Here is a 12,449-nt window from a genome sequence, read left to right as displayed (position 1 = left end):
GACAAAGATCCCCCCCCGCCGTATAGCCTCGACAGATTGTCGGGGCAAGTGCTATGAAGGCCGGAAAAAACGACGTAGGAGGTGGGGTGGTGTGGCCCACGCCCGCCCGGCCGCCTTTGTCTCCCCACTTATCATGTTACACACACATGTACACAGATACACACCAGCTGTGATAGTCATTTAAGGCTGATTCAAGCTAGGTCCGCGGGGGAGGCCCAGGACCGGTCCAGACGGTGAGATAATCGTCAATGCTGTTGACCGTGAGCGGGAATTGAACTCGGGTTTGCCGGGTCGGTAGCACAGTGCGCTAACCACTGCGCCACCGTTCCCCACCAAACAGAGACACATACACACAAAAGACAAAGATCCCCCGTATAGCCTCGCCTGTAACACGGACTGTTGGGGAAAGTGCTGGACCGGTTCAGATAATCGTCACTGGTGTTGGCCGTGAGCGGGAATCGAACCCGGGTCACCAGGTTCATAGCGCAGCGCGTTAGCCGCTACACTACCGCTCCCAACACATACACACACACTCACAAACTCACATACACACTCACATACATACACACATACATACACACACATACACACGCACATACACACGCACATACACACACATACTCACATACACACTCACATACATACACACCCACATACATACACACATACACACATACACGCATATACACACTCACATACACACATACATACACACATACATACACACACATACACACGCACATACACACGCACATACACACACATACACTCACATACTCACATACACACTCACATACATACACACCCACATACATACACACACACACGCACATACACACGCACATACACACACACACACATACACACATACACACACACATACACACATACACACTCACATGCCCGCGACCCCGTCACTCGCGCACACGGCCTGATCTTCATTCACCCGTGATTAAATTCACCGACACACCGACCCGAGACTCTGACGCCTACTATTTAATAATTCTAAATTTTATAATTATATATTATATACACACGAATGTTAATAATAATCATCGTCATCATCATCATCGTGTGTAACAATAACAATGCACGAGAAGCTGTCTGCATCGGTCATGGGCCTTTCCCTCGAGGTAAACTGAGTCCTGAATCGGTCATCATTAACCGCGTTACGTTGGTGGTGCTGGTGATGCTGGTGGCGGTGATGGTAGTGATGGCGGTGATGGTGGTGGTGGTGATGGTGGTGATGGTGGTGGTGGTGATGATGGTGGGTGGTGGTGGTAGTGGTGGTAGTGGTGGTAGTGATGGTGGTGGTGCTGGTGGTGATGTTGCTGGTGCTGGTGGTGGTGATGGTGGTGGTGATGGTGGTATTATTGGTGGTGATGGTGGTGGTGATGGTGGTAGTTATTGTGGTAGTGATGGTGCTGGTGGTGCTGGTGGTGCTAGTGAAATTGCTGGTGGTGGTGCTGGTGATGGCGCTGGTGGCAGATGAGTGGCCAACACCACGCCCGGCCGCCTTTGTCTCCCCAGTGACGACAATGTACCTGGTGCGATGATGTGGAATTTCCACCACAGATTCAGGTCGTTAAACAGGGGGAGAGTTGCGACTGAGGGGACTCAATGTGACTTTGTCATGAACACCGCTCGGCCCTTCTACCCCAGCACTGCTCCCTTCGATCCTGGATCCCCCCCCACCCCGTACCACCCCCTCGCCACCCCTCTCCACGACCCTCCCCCCCACCCCCACCGCCACAATCCCCAAACATTTTTGAATAAACAGGAACTTGTTTATAACACAGGAACTTGTCATTATTTTACTGCCAGAAGAGACTGCGATAAACCATCCGCCCAGCGTCGATGGCTCCAGGATCCAGTTTTTTTTGTTTGATCACGGAACGAGCTCCACCCCGGGTTTTGTTACCCCCCACCCCCCCCCCCCCAGGTGACAGAGCCACCGATTTCTCGCTGGTCGACGACTAAAAGCGCCAAGTCCCTGCAATGGTTCTCTCGCTCCACCGCTGGTGGAAGGAGATCAACGAGACACAGCGGAGTGATTGAGCACACACACACACAGATATACATATTTGTAAACCCTTCCACATTGACCAAACGCCTTGGAAGAAGAGATGGCAGCATCCACAGTTCTTCCCACCACCACCACCACCACGTGACCTGCCCATCGACTAAACTGTGGCTGTAGTCGCTGTACCCGTTCGGACTGCTGCGTGAAAGACAAAGATGGTCTATGGGGGGGGGGGGGGGCAGGGAGGTGGGTGGTGACTTAACTGCCACGCCGGCAGATCGAACCGGCAGCCTCTTAGATTGCAGCATGATGATGACGGAGATGATGATGAAAACGATTAACATGATGATGATGGTGATAATGAAGAGGGTGATGATGACGATTAAGACGATGATGATGAAGATGGTGATGAAGATGATGATGTCGACGATGATGAACATGATGATGATGAAGATGATGTGGAATGAACTTTACAAAGCTCAGAGTGAAAACGTCGACATCAGACTCCGTCACGTGGCCTTCGCGCACGGGGATGGCCCGGGAGAGAAGGAAGCCGTGACGGCGAGAGGGGGTAGGTGAGGGGGCGGAGGGGAGGGGGAGGGGAGGAGGGCAGGGGGGAGTGGGGGGCAGGAACACGTGGAGAGTCGAGGAGGGGAGCACACTATTCGTGTCTCTGTCTGTGTGTATGTCTGTGTGTGTGTGGGTCTGTCTGTGTGTTTGTGTGCCAGTCTGTGTGTCTGTGTGTGGCAATGTGTGCGTGTCGCGAACAGCACTTGCCCCCGAAAGTCCGTGAAGGCTATACGGGGATCGTTGTCTTTGTTGTCTGTGGGGAACAGTCGAGTCGCGGTTCGCGAGCCGCGCTACGGCCTCGACGGCCCGAGTTCGATTCCCGCTCATCACGAGTGAAGATTATGTTCTGAACCGGTCCTGAGCCTCCCCCTAGGTCGACTCAGCCTCAAATCAGTAACTGCTGCGATGTGTAAAGCATTTCCACTAGGGAGACAAAGGCGGCCTGGTATGGTGCTGGCCACCCACCCCTCGTGTGCCGTTCCAGCCTTCATAGGTGCTGCTCGCTAACAGCACTTGCCCCTTGCAGTTTGTTGGAGTTATGGAGGATCTTTGACTTCATCTCTTTCTGTGTGTCTGTGTCAGTCTGTCTGTCTCTCTGTCTCGCTCCGCCTGTTTGTCTGCGTTTGTGTCTGCGTGTGTGCGTGTCAGTGTGTCTGCTTGTGTGTCAGTGTGCCTTCGTGTGTGTCAGTGTGTCTGCGTGTGCGTGTCAGTGAGTCTACGTGTGTCAGTGTCTGCGTGTGCGTGTCAGTGAGTCTACGTGTGCGTGTCAGTGTGTCTGCGTGTGCGCGTGTCAGTGTGTCTGCGTGTGTGTGCGTGTCAGTGCGTCTTCGTGTGTGTGTCAGTGTCTGCGTGTGCGCGTGTCAGTGTGTCTGTGTGTCAGTGTATCTGCGTGTGCGCGTGTGCGTGCGTCAGCCTTCTTTGCTCGCGTGAAACTTACCTCGGCGTCGATCCTCACCCAAACGCCACCTCCCTCTCGTCCTGCCTCTCTGCTGCCCGGCGCTCTCGATGCGCGCCTTGCGAGTGATTAATTCCTCCACGCGTGGCGCATGAATTTAGCCAATCGCTCTCCGGCAATTAGGGCTTCTCGGCGCGAGCGGCGTGTGACACGGATCACACGCACGTGACACGGATCCTGGGATAAAGAGAGCGGTGGGATGAGTGGTGCACGCGGTGGTTGGGGGTTGGGGGTGAAAGGGTGGGGGAGTGTGGATTAACATTTGTTTTGGGTTGTTTTTTGTTTCTTTAAACCTTGAAGCGACCTCTGTATAAAAAAGCCGCGTCGATTTAACTGCACCTCTTGCGTTCTGAGCCATTGCCGATTTTAAAGATGAAAAAAAACCCTGGAGAGAGAACTTCGCGGGAGATCTGGTTATAGCTGTGGATTTGAGTCTCTGATAGGGCGAGTACTCTAAATTCTGGGTGGATATTGTGAGGTGGTTCGCTACTCAGGGTTATGGTTAACTAGCGGGATAGAATCAGTGGCTGGCTGTCTCCTTGGTTGGCGGCGGTTTGATGAAATGTCAATTATTACCAATCACCCAGGCAGACACGAACCATAACTAACGAGCTAACCAGACACTAACTCTACCCCCTTGAACTCCTCGACTCTAACCACAGACCTGTAGGAGGCCGAACCATAACCACGGTGCCCACACGTGGGCCCGAACACTCGCCCTCAACTCTCGCCCCGATCACAGCTTTCATCACTCAAGCCGCTTCGGCCAATCAGACACTCCGTATCACCCTATCCCTAACCCTAACCCCGAGCGTCCACGTCGACATCTTCGCCGAGACCACCCCCCCCCCCGCCCCCAAATAAACAATTCCTCGTCACTTTCTCACTCCACGATCGCCGCTCACCTCGTCACGCGTCATCACCTCGTTTCATCATCATCAGCGGCAGAGTGAATCTGGGTGCTCTTAAAGAGAATCATCGACTGCGCATGCGCATAATTGCACCCCCCCCCAGCCCCTCCCTCCACCCCCCCCCTCGCCTCTCCCCTCTCCCCTGCAATAAAATTGATGAATGATGGTATTATTTACAGACTTATTGTATAAATATTAAAAAGAACTGAAAATTCGGCCGTGGTGGCGCTGCGCACTTTAGACTTTGGATGGCCGTAAAAGTAATGAAAGAAAACAAATTCTCGTGTGGCAATGTGTACTCAGACAATGTAAATCTACACGGGTTAACGACACTAATGCAGTGGCCGTTCACGTTGTAGACAAAAGTATAGGCGTTTACAATTAAATATAAACAACAATTACAAAGATTGTTGTTTTGGTTGTTGTTGTTGTTGTTGTTTCGAGTTATCTGGATCGAGTCCTCCCCAGTGAAGTGTCGGGAAGTTGCTTTTTGACCATACTTCACCACACTGGTTAGGGTTGGTGTGGCAGGGTTGGTGTGGCGGGGTTGGTGTGGCGGGGTTGGTTTGGATATCACCCGCCACTGATGTTAGACGTTGCCGGGAATCGAGCTCAAGTCGCAGGGTTCATAGTGCAGTGCGCTAATCATTGCGCCACCGCTCCCCAATGTATGAACCATAGTACGTTCTACACACACATTAACAGTATATATTGTATATGACATCAAAGGTCGTTGTGTGTGTGTGTGTATTTAATGGCAGAGTTACTGAATCTCTGCGATTTGAATTCCCCTGCCTCCCATCAGTGAAGGAGTGGTGGTGCAGCGATTGGCGCACTGCCTGCTAGGAACCGAGGTACACCGAAGTTCGCTTCGCAGTCACGGCCGCCATCAGTGGCGCGTTATGTTCTGAGCCGGGCCCGGGCTCCTGCAGCCTTCCAGCAACCCGCGTGGTGAAGTATGGTCAAACAACTCCACCGCAACATACACGTGTGTGTAAGGGGAGTCCTTCATCCAGCAGTGGATTTGACAAAGGGCTGTAAACTCTGGTTACAATATTATCCCCCGATAAAGATCCCCCGTGTAGCCTGTAACAGACTGTTGGGGCAAGTGCTGTTGGCGAGCACCTGTGAAGGCCGACACGGCACACGAAGGAGGTGGGTGGGCAGGAACCGCGACTTTATACCATCGCACCAAAAACTAATTTGAGGTTGAGTCGACATAGGGGAGGCCCATGATCGGAATCGAACTCGGGCCGCCGGGTTCGTAACGCAGTGTGCTAACTGCTGCGCCACCGCTCAATAATACCCCCCCCACCCCCACCATGTTTTACCCCCTCCCAAATCCCCCACCAACAGACTTTGTGATTCGATTAATTGTCCCCGTTACTGGGATGCGATTCGATTCAACCGACAGTCTCATTCAGATGAATTGTGGTGATCATTTTGTGTGGTGAGAGATGATAATGATTCGGTTGATGCTCATCTAGACGAACAGTCTGATCATCGTGGTTTGACATTATAGATTATGACGATTAGTTGATGATGATTATGATGATGAAGCCGAGCTTCCCTAGAAAAAAGAAACAGTTATTAATTTATTTCGAACTCCGAACTCCAAGCCACTCCCCACTCCTTAGCCTCGCTTCCTCTGCGTGACTTTCCGGTCACCCCCCAATTCACCCCCCCCACCCTCCCCCCACCTCCCCCCACATCCCCCCACCTCCCTCCACTCCTCCCCGCGCCCTTCCCGTTATCATCCCAAAAGCACCCACCCCCCCCGCGCCTCTCCTGAAGCGCGTAGCACCAATTCCCTCTCCCTGCCACCCTCCCCCCAACTTCCCCCGTCTCTCTAAAGCGGAGCTCCCCACTTGGCCGTCGTAGCGACTCCACGGAGGGGGAGGGAGGGGAGGAGGTGGGAGAGATGTGGGGCGAATGGGGCGGAGGGGCTGGAGAGAGTAAGAGGGAGAGGGAGGACCATCGTGGGTGGTGCAAATGTAGTTTGTTTCCCATTCCACCAGAGATCACAAACTGCCGAGATCACAAACTGCCGAGATCACAAACTGCCGAGATCACAAACTGCCGAGATTACAAACTGCAGAGATCACTAACTGCCGAGATCACAAACTACAGAGATCACTAACTGCAGAGATCACAAACTGCCGAGATCACAAACTGCCGAGATCACAAACTGCAGAGATCACAAACTGCCGAGATCACAAACTGCCGAGATCACAAACTGCAGAGATCACAAACTGCCGAGATCACAAACTGCAGAGATCACAAACTGCAGAGATCACAAACTGCCGAGATCACAAACTGCAGAGATCACAAACTGCCGAGATCACAAACTGCAGAGATCACAAACTGCAGAGATCACAAACTGCCGAGATCACAAACTGCAGAGATCACAAACTGCAGAGACCACAAACTGCCGAGATCACAAACTGCCGAGATCACAAACTGCCGAGATCACAAACTGCAGAGATCACAAACTGCCGAGATCACAAACTGCAGAGATCACAAACTGCAGAGATCACAAACTGCCGAGATCACAAACTGCCGAGATCACAAACTGCAGAGATCACAAACTGCAGAGATCACAAACTGCAGAGATCACAAACTGCAGAGACCACAAACTGCCGAGATCACAAACTGCCGAGATCACAAACTGCAGAGATCACAAACTGCAGAGATCACAAACTGCAGAGACCACAAACTGCCGAGATCACAAACTGCCGAGATCACAAACTGCAGAGATCACAAACTGCAGAGATCACAAACTGCAGAGATCACAAACTGCCGAGATCACAAACTGCCGAGATCACAAACTGCAGAGATCACAAACTGCAGAGATCACAAACTGCAGAGATCACAAACTGCAGAGACCACAAACTGCCGAGATCACAAACTGCAGAGATCACAAACTGCCGAGATCACAAACTGCTGAGATCACAAACTGCAGAGATCACAAACTGCAGAGATCACAAACTGCCGAGATCACAAACTGCAGAGATCACAAACTGCAGAGACCACAAACTGCCGAGATCACAAACTGCCGAGATCACAAACTGCAGAGATCACAAACTGCCGAGATCACAAACTGCAGAGATCACAAACTGCCGAGATCACAAACTGCAGAGATCACAAACTGCCGAGATCACAAACTGCCGAGATCACAAACTGCAGAGACCACAAACTGCAGAGACCACAAACTGCCGAGATCACAAACTGCCGAGATCACAAACTACAGAGATCACAAAGTGTCGAGATCACAAACTGCCGAGATCACAAACTGCCGAGACCACAAACTGCCGAGATCACAAACTGCAGAGATCACAAACTGCAGAGATCACAAACTGCAGAGAGAGATCACAAAGTGTCGAGATCACAAACTGCCGAGATCACAAACTGCCGAGACCACAAACTGCCGAGATCACAAACTGCAGAGATCACAAACTGCCGAGATCACAAACTGCAGAGAGAGATCACAAAGTGTCGAGATCACTAGAAAGAGAAATGACACACACGAGTCGGTATAAACAAAACCAGACGTGAATAAGAAACATCCGCACCTTCGATTATCGCGGTTGTCTGCGTACGGTGCGAAAGAAGTTCAACACACACACACATCGATCGTTTGAATCCAATCCGCACTGACATCTGACGCCTAATCGACTCTCTGAGGGCTACACGAAGCGCCACTCTCATAGGATTCTAGATTTGAAGTTTTCGTGACTGCAAGGATTCATACTCTTTGGTTTTGTCGGTAAAGTCACGTAGGTAAAAAAATAAAATAAATTCATTTAAATTAAACTTTACCGAAAAAAACAAAGAGTATACTCTCATAGGAATAAAAATGTTTCGAAGAAGAGAAGCGCCATTGCCTAAACGTCACCTCGTTGTGTAGTTGTTGTTATTTGTGTAGCCTTAGTGGCCGAAAACAGAGGACCGCAGAGCTTGGAAAATTGTTGGCGCCGATTCATAGCGCGGCGACTGCCCTGCCGCTCGCCTCCTCCTAGCGCCTCTGAGCCCTCCGTGTGCGAGCGAGCGAACACTGGTGCGGTGCAGCGCGCTAGGGGTTAACATCCTGAACGTTATCTCCGTTGTCCGTCTCAAGGCCGCGGTGTTGAGTTAATTGTGAGCCACCGCAGCAGCAGCAGCACCACTTAATTTGTTTCAGTCAGTGGTTCTTAACCTGGGGTGCACGAAGCCCCTGTGGGTGCGAGATCCCCTGATTTATTTAGAAGGTAAATCATCGAAACACAAATTAAGCGCGTGCACGTAAGTTAGAACTACTTTGTATCACCAAACCCGAGGTATTTATTCACGTTATAAAACATGTTTTACGATTGAGAACCAACGGGTTGCAATGCGGCAGTGAAGCTTAAGAACCACTGCTTTAAGTGATGAGATAAATTCATTTGCAATTCCACAAGTCTACGAGTGTCGACTGGACGTCTGTGAAAATGAGCTTCATAGCTCATCGGATTCCTCCAGTTTACATAAATCTGATTCTGATTCTGTTAACATTTTCACGATAAGCTTCAGACGGTGTATCTCACGATGGCTTTCCAATAACGATTCTTACGTAACTCGTTTTGTCGTCATCTGTTGGAACAATAATTACAATAATGTTGAACTTCTTTCGCAACGTACGGACCCAAACCGTCATAATCGGAGCTGACAACCGTGGTAAAATCGTAATAACTTTGAGCTCTGTTTCAATCCACTGCTAGATGAAGTCCTGCCCACGCCGTATAAATTGTGTGGGTAGGTTGTTATTGTTGTTGTGGTATAGACCATACTTCATCACGCTGGGTCAATGCAGGTTTGTAATAATACGGGGTGAGAGGGGAGGGGGGGTTGCCCAGGAAGGACAGATTCAGATATCACTCGCCACTGATGAAAACCGTGCACGCAGGAATAAAAATGTAACTGCATGACCTACCCCACCCCTATGGTGGCATTAATGATTCACTGAACGAAAACTTGTTTTGCCCATTAGTTCTGCAGGGAACTGGAGAACGCGCATCTGGTACGAGGACGAGACGTTTCCCAAACATCTAAAAGTAAATAAATACATCCAACGGCGTATGCTGTCCCCTTTACAAAGGGCGAGTTTGTTTTTTGATGGGAGGAGCGTGACCTGACCCAGAGAGAGGGCCCAGCGTGTTTAATGGACAGCAGTCGGCAGATCGATCGGCGACCACCGCCTCACTGCCATCAGCGAGGCGGCACATCCAAAGATGTACTCGGACAAATGATTTCGGAATCTCGATTGAGACTGGATTAATCCGATAAACTGTGAAGCCCTTCTTTTCGCAGATTTAGTGGTGATGCTGCTGCTGCTGCAGTGGTGCACAAGCAATGAAACTCAACACGTTCCGTGTCAAGAACAATTTAAACATAGCAGGGGTCACTAAAAGGATTTCCAAAACCATGAACAAACACAAGATCCAGGTTCAATTCAACACAGTACGAAAAATTTGTGATCTGATCCCATCAGTGAAGGATGTGATCCCTGACATACAGTACTCCGGTGTCTACAAACTAAGCTGTGTCTGCGGCAGTAGTTACACTGGGGAAACTAAGCGACATGTCTTGGACCGTGTTCGTGAAGATAGGGCAGATCCTAAACACGGTATGACCAATACCTCGTCCGTGGCTGATCATTGTTTTAATGCGGTGGGCTCACGAAATTGTTTTTTCCAAGTCGAAGGTACTCTGCAAACCCACTGGCTATCAGCAAAGATTCGTTCATGAAGCCATCCAGACATATAGACACAGACAGAATTTCAACCGAGAAGATGGGTACAAACTGAGCAATCATTGGAAGGACGTTATCAACCAGTTTAAGTAATAACTGGCTGTGATGTTTCCATCCAACCTGCCGATGTTAGTAGCTATTTTCGACTCGCTGATGTTAAATGTCGTTACATTAACAGGTTAAATGTCTCACTAACACAGCCACCGTGCTCGTTTTTCCTCTATCTACGTGGCTTTACCGAAAGACCCAAAGAATATGAATCCCTGCAGTCACGAAAGCTTTAAGTCAAAATATGTAATAGGCGACGTTACGGGCAATGATCCATTTTCATTGCACATAAAGAGAAAGGCCAGCTGAGAGACAGAGTGGATGATAAGAGTTGGTGGCTGCATTGTATTTACAGCATTTGGACGTCTGATCAGAATCACAGAGGAGGCCTTTATCCAGAAATGGATTGACCATGGGAGATGACTGATGATGATGATAATAATAATTTGTCCAGGAATACCACAGATAGAGGGATATAGAGTTAAGCTATTGGGACGCATTCTCTCCATGACCCTAATCCCACTCCGAGGGGGAGTTCAGCCCCCCCCCACCCCCCGAGCCTCCTCCCCCCAATCCTCCTCCTCCTCGATGTTTGAGTTTCCGTTTGTGAGATTCCCCGGCGAGGTCAACGCTTCCCTGTAACGAAGAGGAGGTGATGGTGAGGATGAGGTAGGGAAGAGGAGGATGAGGTGACAGCAGAGAAGAGGAGGTGCGGGAGAGGAGGAGGTGGGAGAGAGGACGAGGTGGATGGGACGATGAGGAGGAGGTAGCGACGAGGTGTAGGTGGTGAGAGAAGACTGGGTAAGGGGGAATAGGAGGTAGAATGGACACAGTGTATGTGTGAGCGTGTCTTCCTGTGTGCAAGTGTGCGTGTGTAGGTGGCGTAGCGGTTAGCGCGTTGCGCTACGTTCGATTCCCACTCACGGCCAACACCAGTGACGAATATCTAAACCGGTCCTGGGCCTCCCCTAGATCGACTCAGCCTCGAATGAGTACCTGGTGCGGTGTGTAAACATCGTCACTGGGGAGACAAAGGCGGCCGGGCGTGGTGCTGGCCACCCACCCCCTCGTGTGCCGTTCTGCCCTTCACAGGTGCTCGCTAACAGCACTTGCCCCAACCTTTTTGTCTCGGTGTGTGAGTGTGCACGTGCGTGTGTGTGTACCCGCGCATTGTGACCGCTATTACTGCAATTGAATTTCCAAAGCCAATTCTCTATTGAAAGCACGGCGTTGCGTGTGTGAGTGCACGTGTCCGTGTGTCTGTGTGTCCGTGTGTCTGTGTGTCCGTGTGTCTGTGTGTCCGTGTGTCTGTGTGTCCGTGTGGGGTGAGCGGTAGAGTAGCGGTTAGCGCGCTGCGAACCAAAGAGACCCGAGTTCGATTCTCACTCACGGCTAACACGAGTGACGATTATATGAAACGGTCCTGGGCCTCCCTTAGGTCGACTCAGCCTCGAATGATTACCTGGCACGGTGTGTAAACATCGCCACTAGGGGGACAAAGGCGGCCGGGCGTGGTGTTGGCCACCCACCCCCTTGTGTGCCGTGCCGGCCTTCATAGGTGCCTCGCTAACAGCACTTTCCCCAACAGTCTATTACAGGCTATACGGGGAATCTTTGTATTTGCCTTTTGTTTGTGTTGGCGCTGCGTTACCATCCCGGCTACCCGCTCACGCCGTCCAATGTCAGTGGTAGATTATCTCAGCATCAAACTAAGAATGCGGTGCGGAGTGAACACATCGCCACTGGGGAGACAAAGTAGGCCGGGAGGGCATGGTGGTTACCACAACACTCCCTCGTGCGCCGTGCCGGCCTTAACAGGTGCTGCTCCTCGCTAACAGTACATGCCCCAACAGTCTGTTAAGGCTACACGGGGGATCTTTGTCTTTGGAGGGTGATGGAGGCGATGATCGTGGTGATGGTGTCCGTGATGATGATGGTGATGATGGCAGTAGTGGTGGAGAGGGGGTGATGCTGGCAGCTTTAATGGAGGTTGTGATTATGGTGATTATGGTGGTGGTAGTGATGGTGGTGGTGATGACCTTCATAGGTGCTACTCGCTAACAGCACTTGCCCCACCAGTCTATTGAAGGCTATACGGGGGGTCTTTGTCAGTGTGAGCGTATGCATGCTATTACCGCAATTACATTTCCAGAGTCAATTGTTTGCAATGCAAGA

At 50.8% G+C, this 12,449-nt stretch overlaps 1 protein-coding gene across 1 annotated transcript in view; it reads right to left on the bottom strand.

Annotated features, from left to right (window-relative positions):
* Positions 1-12,449, bottom strand: part of LOC144936968 (uncharacterized) — a 111,696-nt gene that overhangs the window by 96,206 nt on the left and 3,041 nt on the right. The window contains exon 2 of the mRNA XM_078864225.1: positions 3,531-3,725. The gene's annotated coding sequence lies outside the window, so the exon portion shown is untranslated. The remainder of the gene's footprint in view (positions 1-3,530; positions 3,726-12,449) is intronic.

Source organism: Lampetra fluviatilis, chromosome 17 (assembly GCF_964198595.1).
Source record: "Lampetra fluviatilis chromosome 17, kcLamFluv1.1, whole genome shotgun sequence".
NCBI lineage: Eukaryota > Metazoa > Chordata > Hyperoartia > Petromyzontiformes > Petromyzontidae > Lampetra > Lampetra fluviatilis.
The sequence above is the reverse complement of the archived record's forward strand: the minus strand, read 5'-3'. Positions and strand labels throughout refer to the sequence as shown.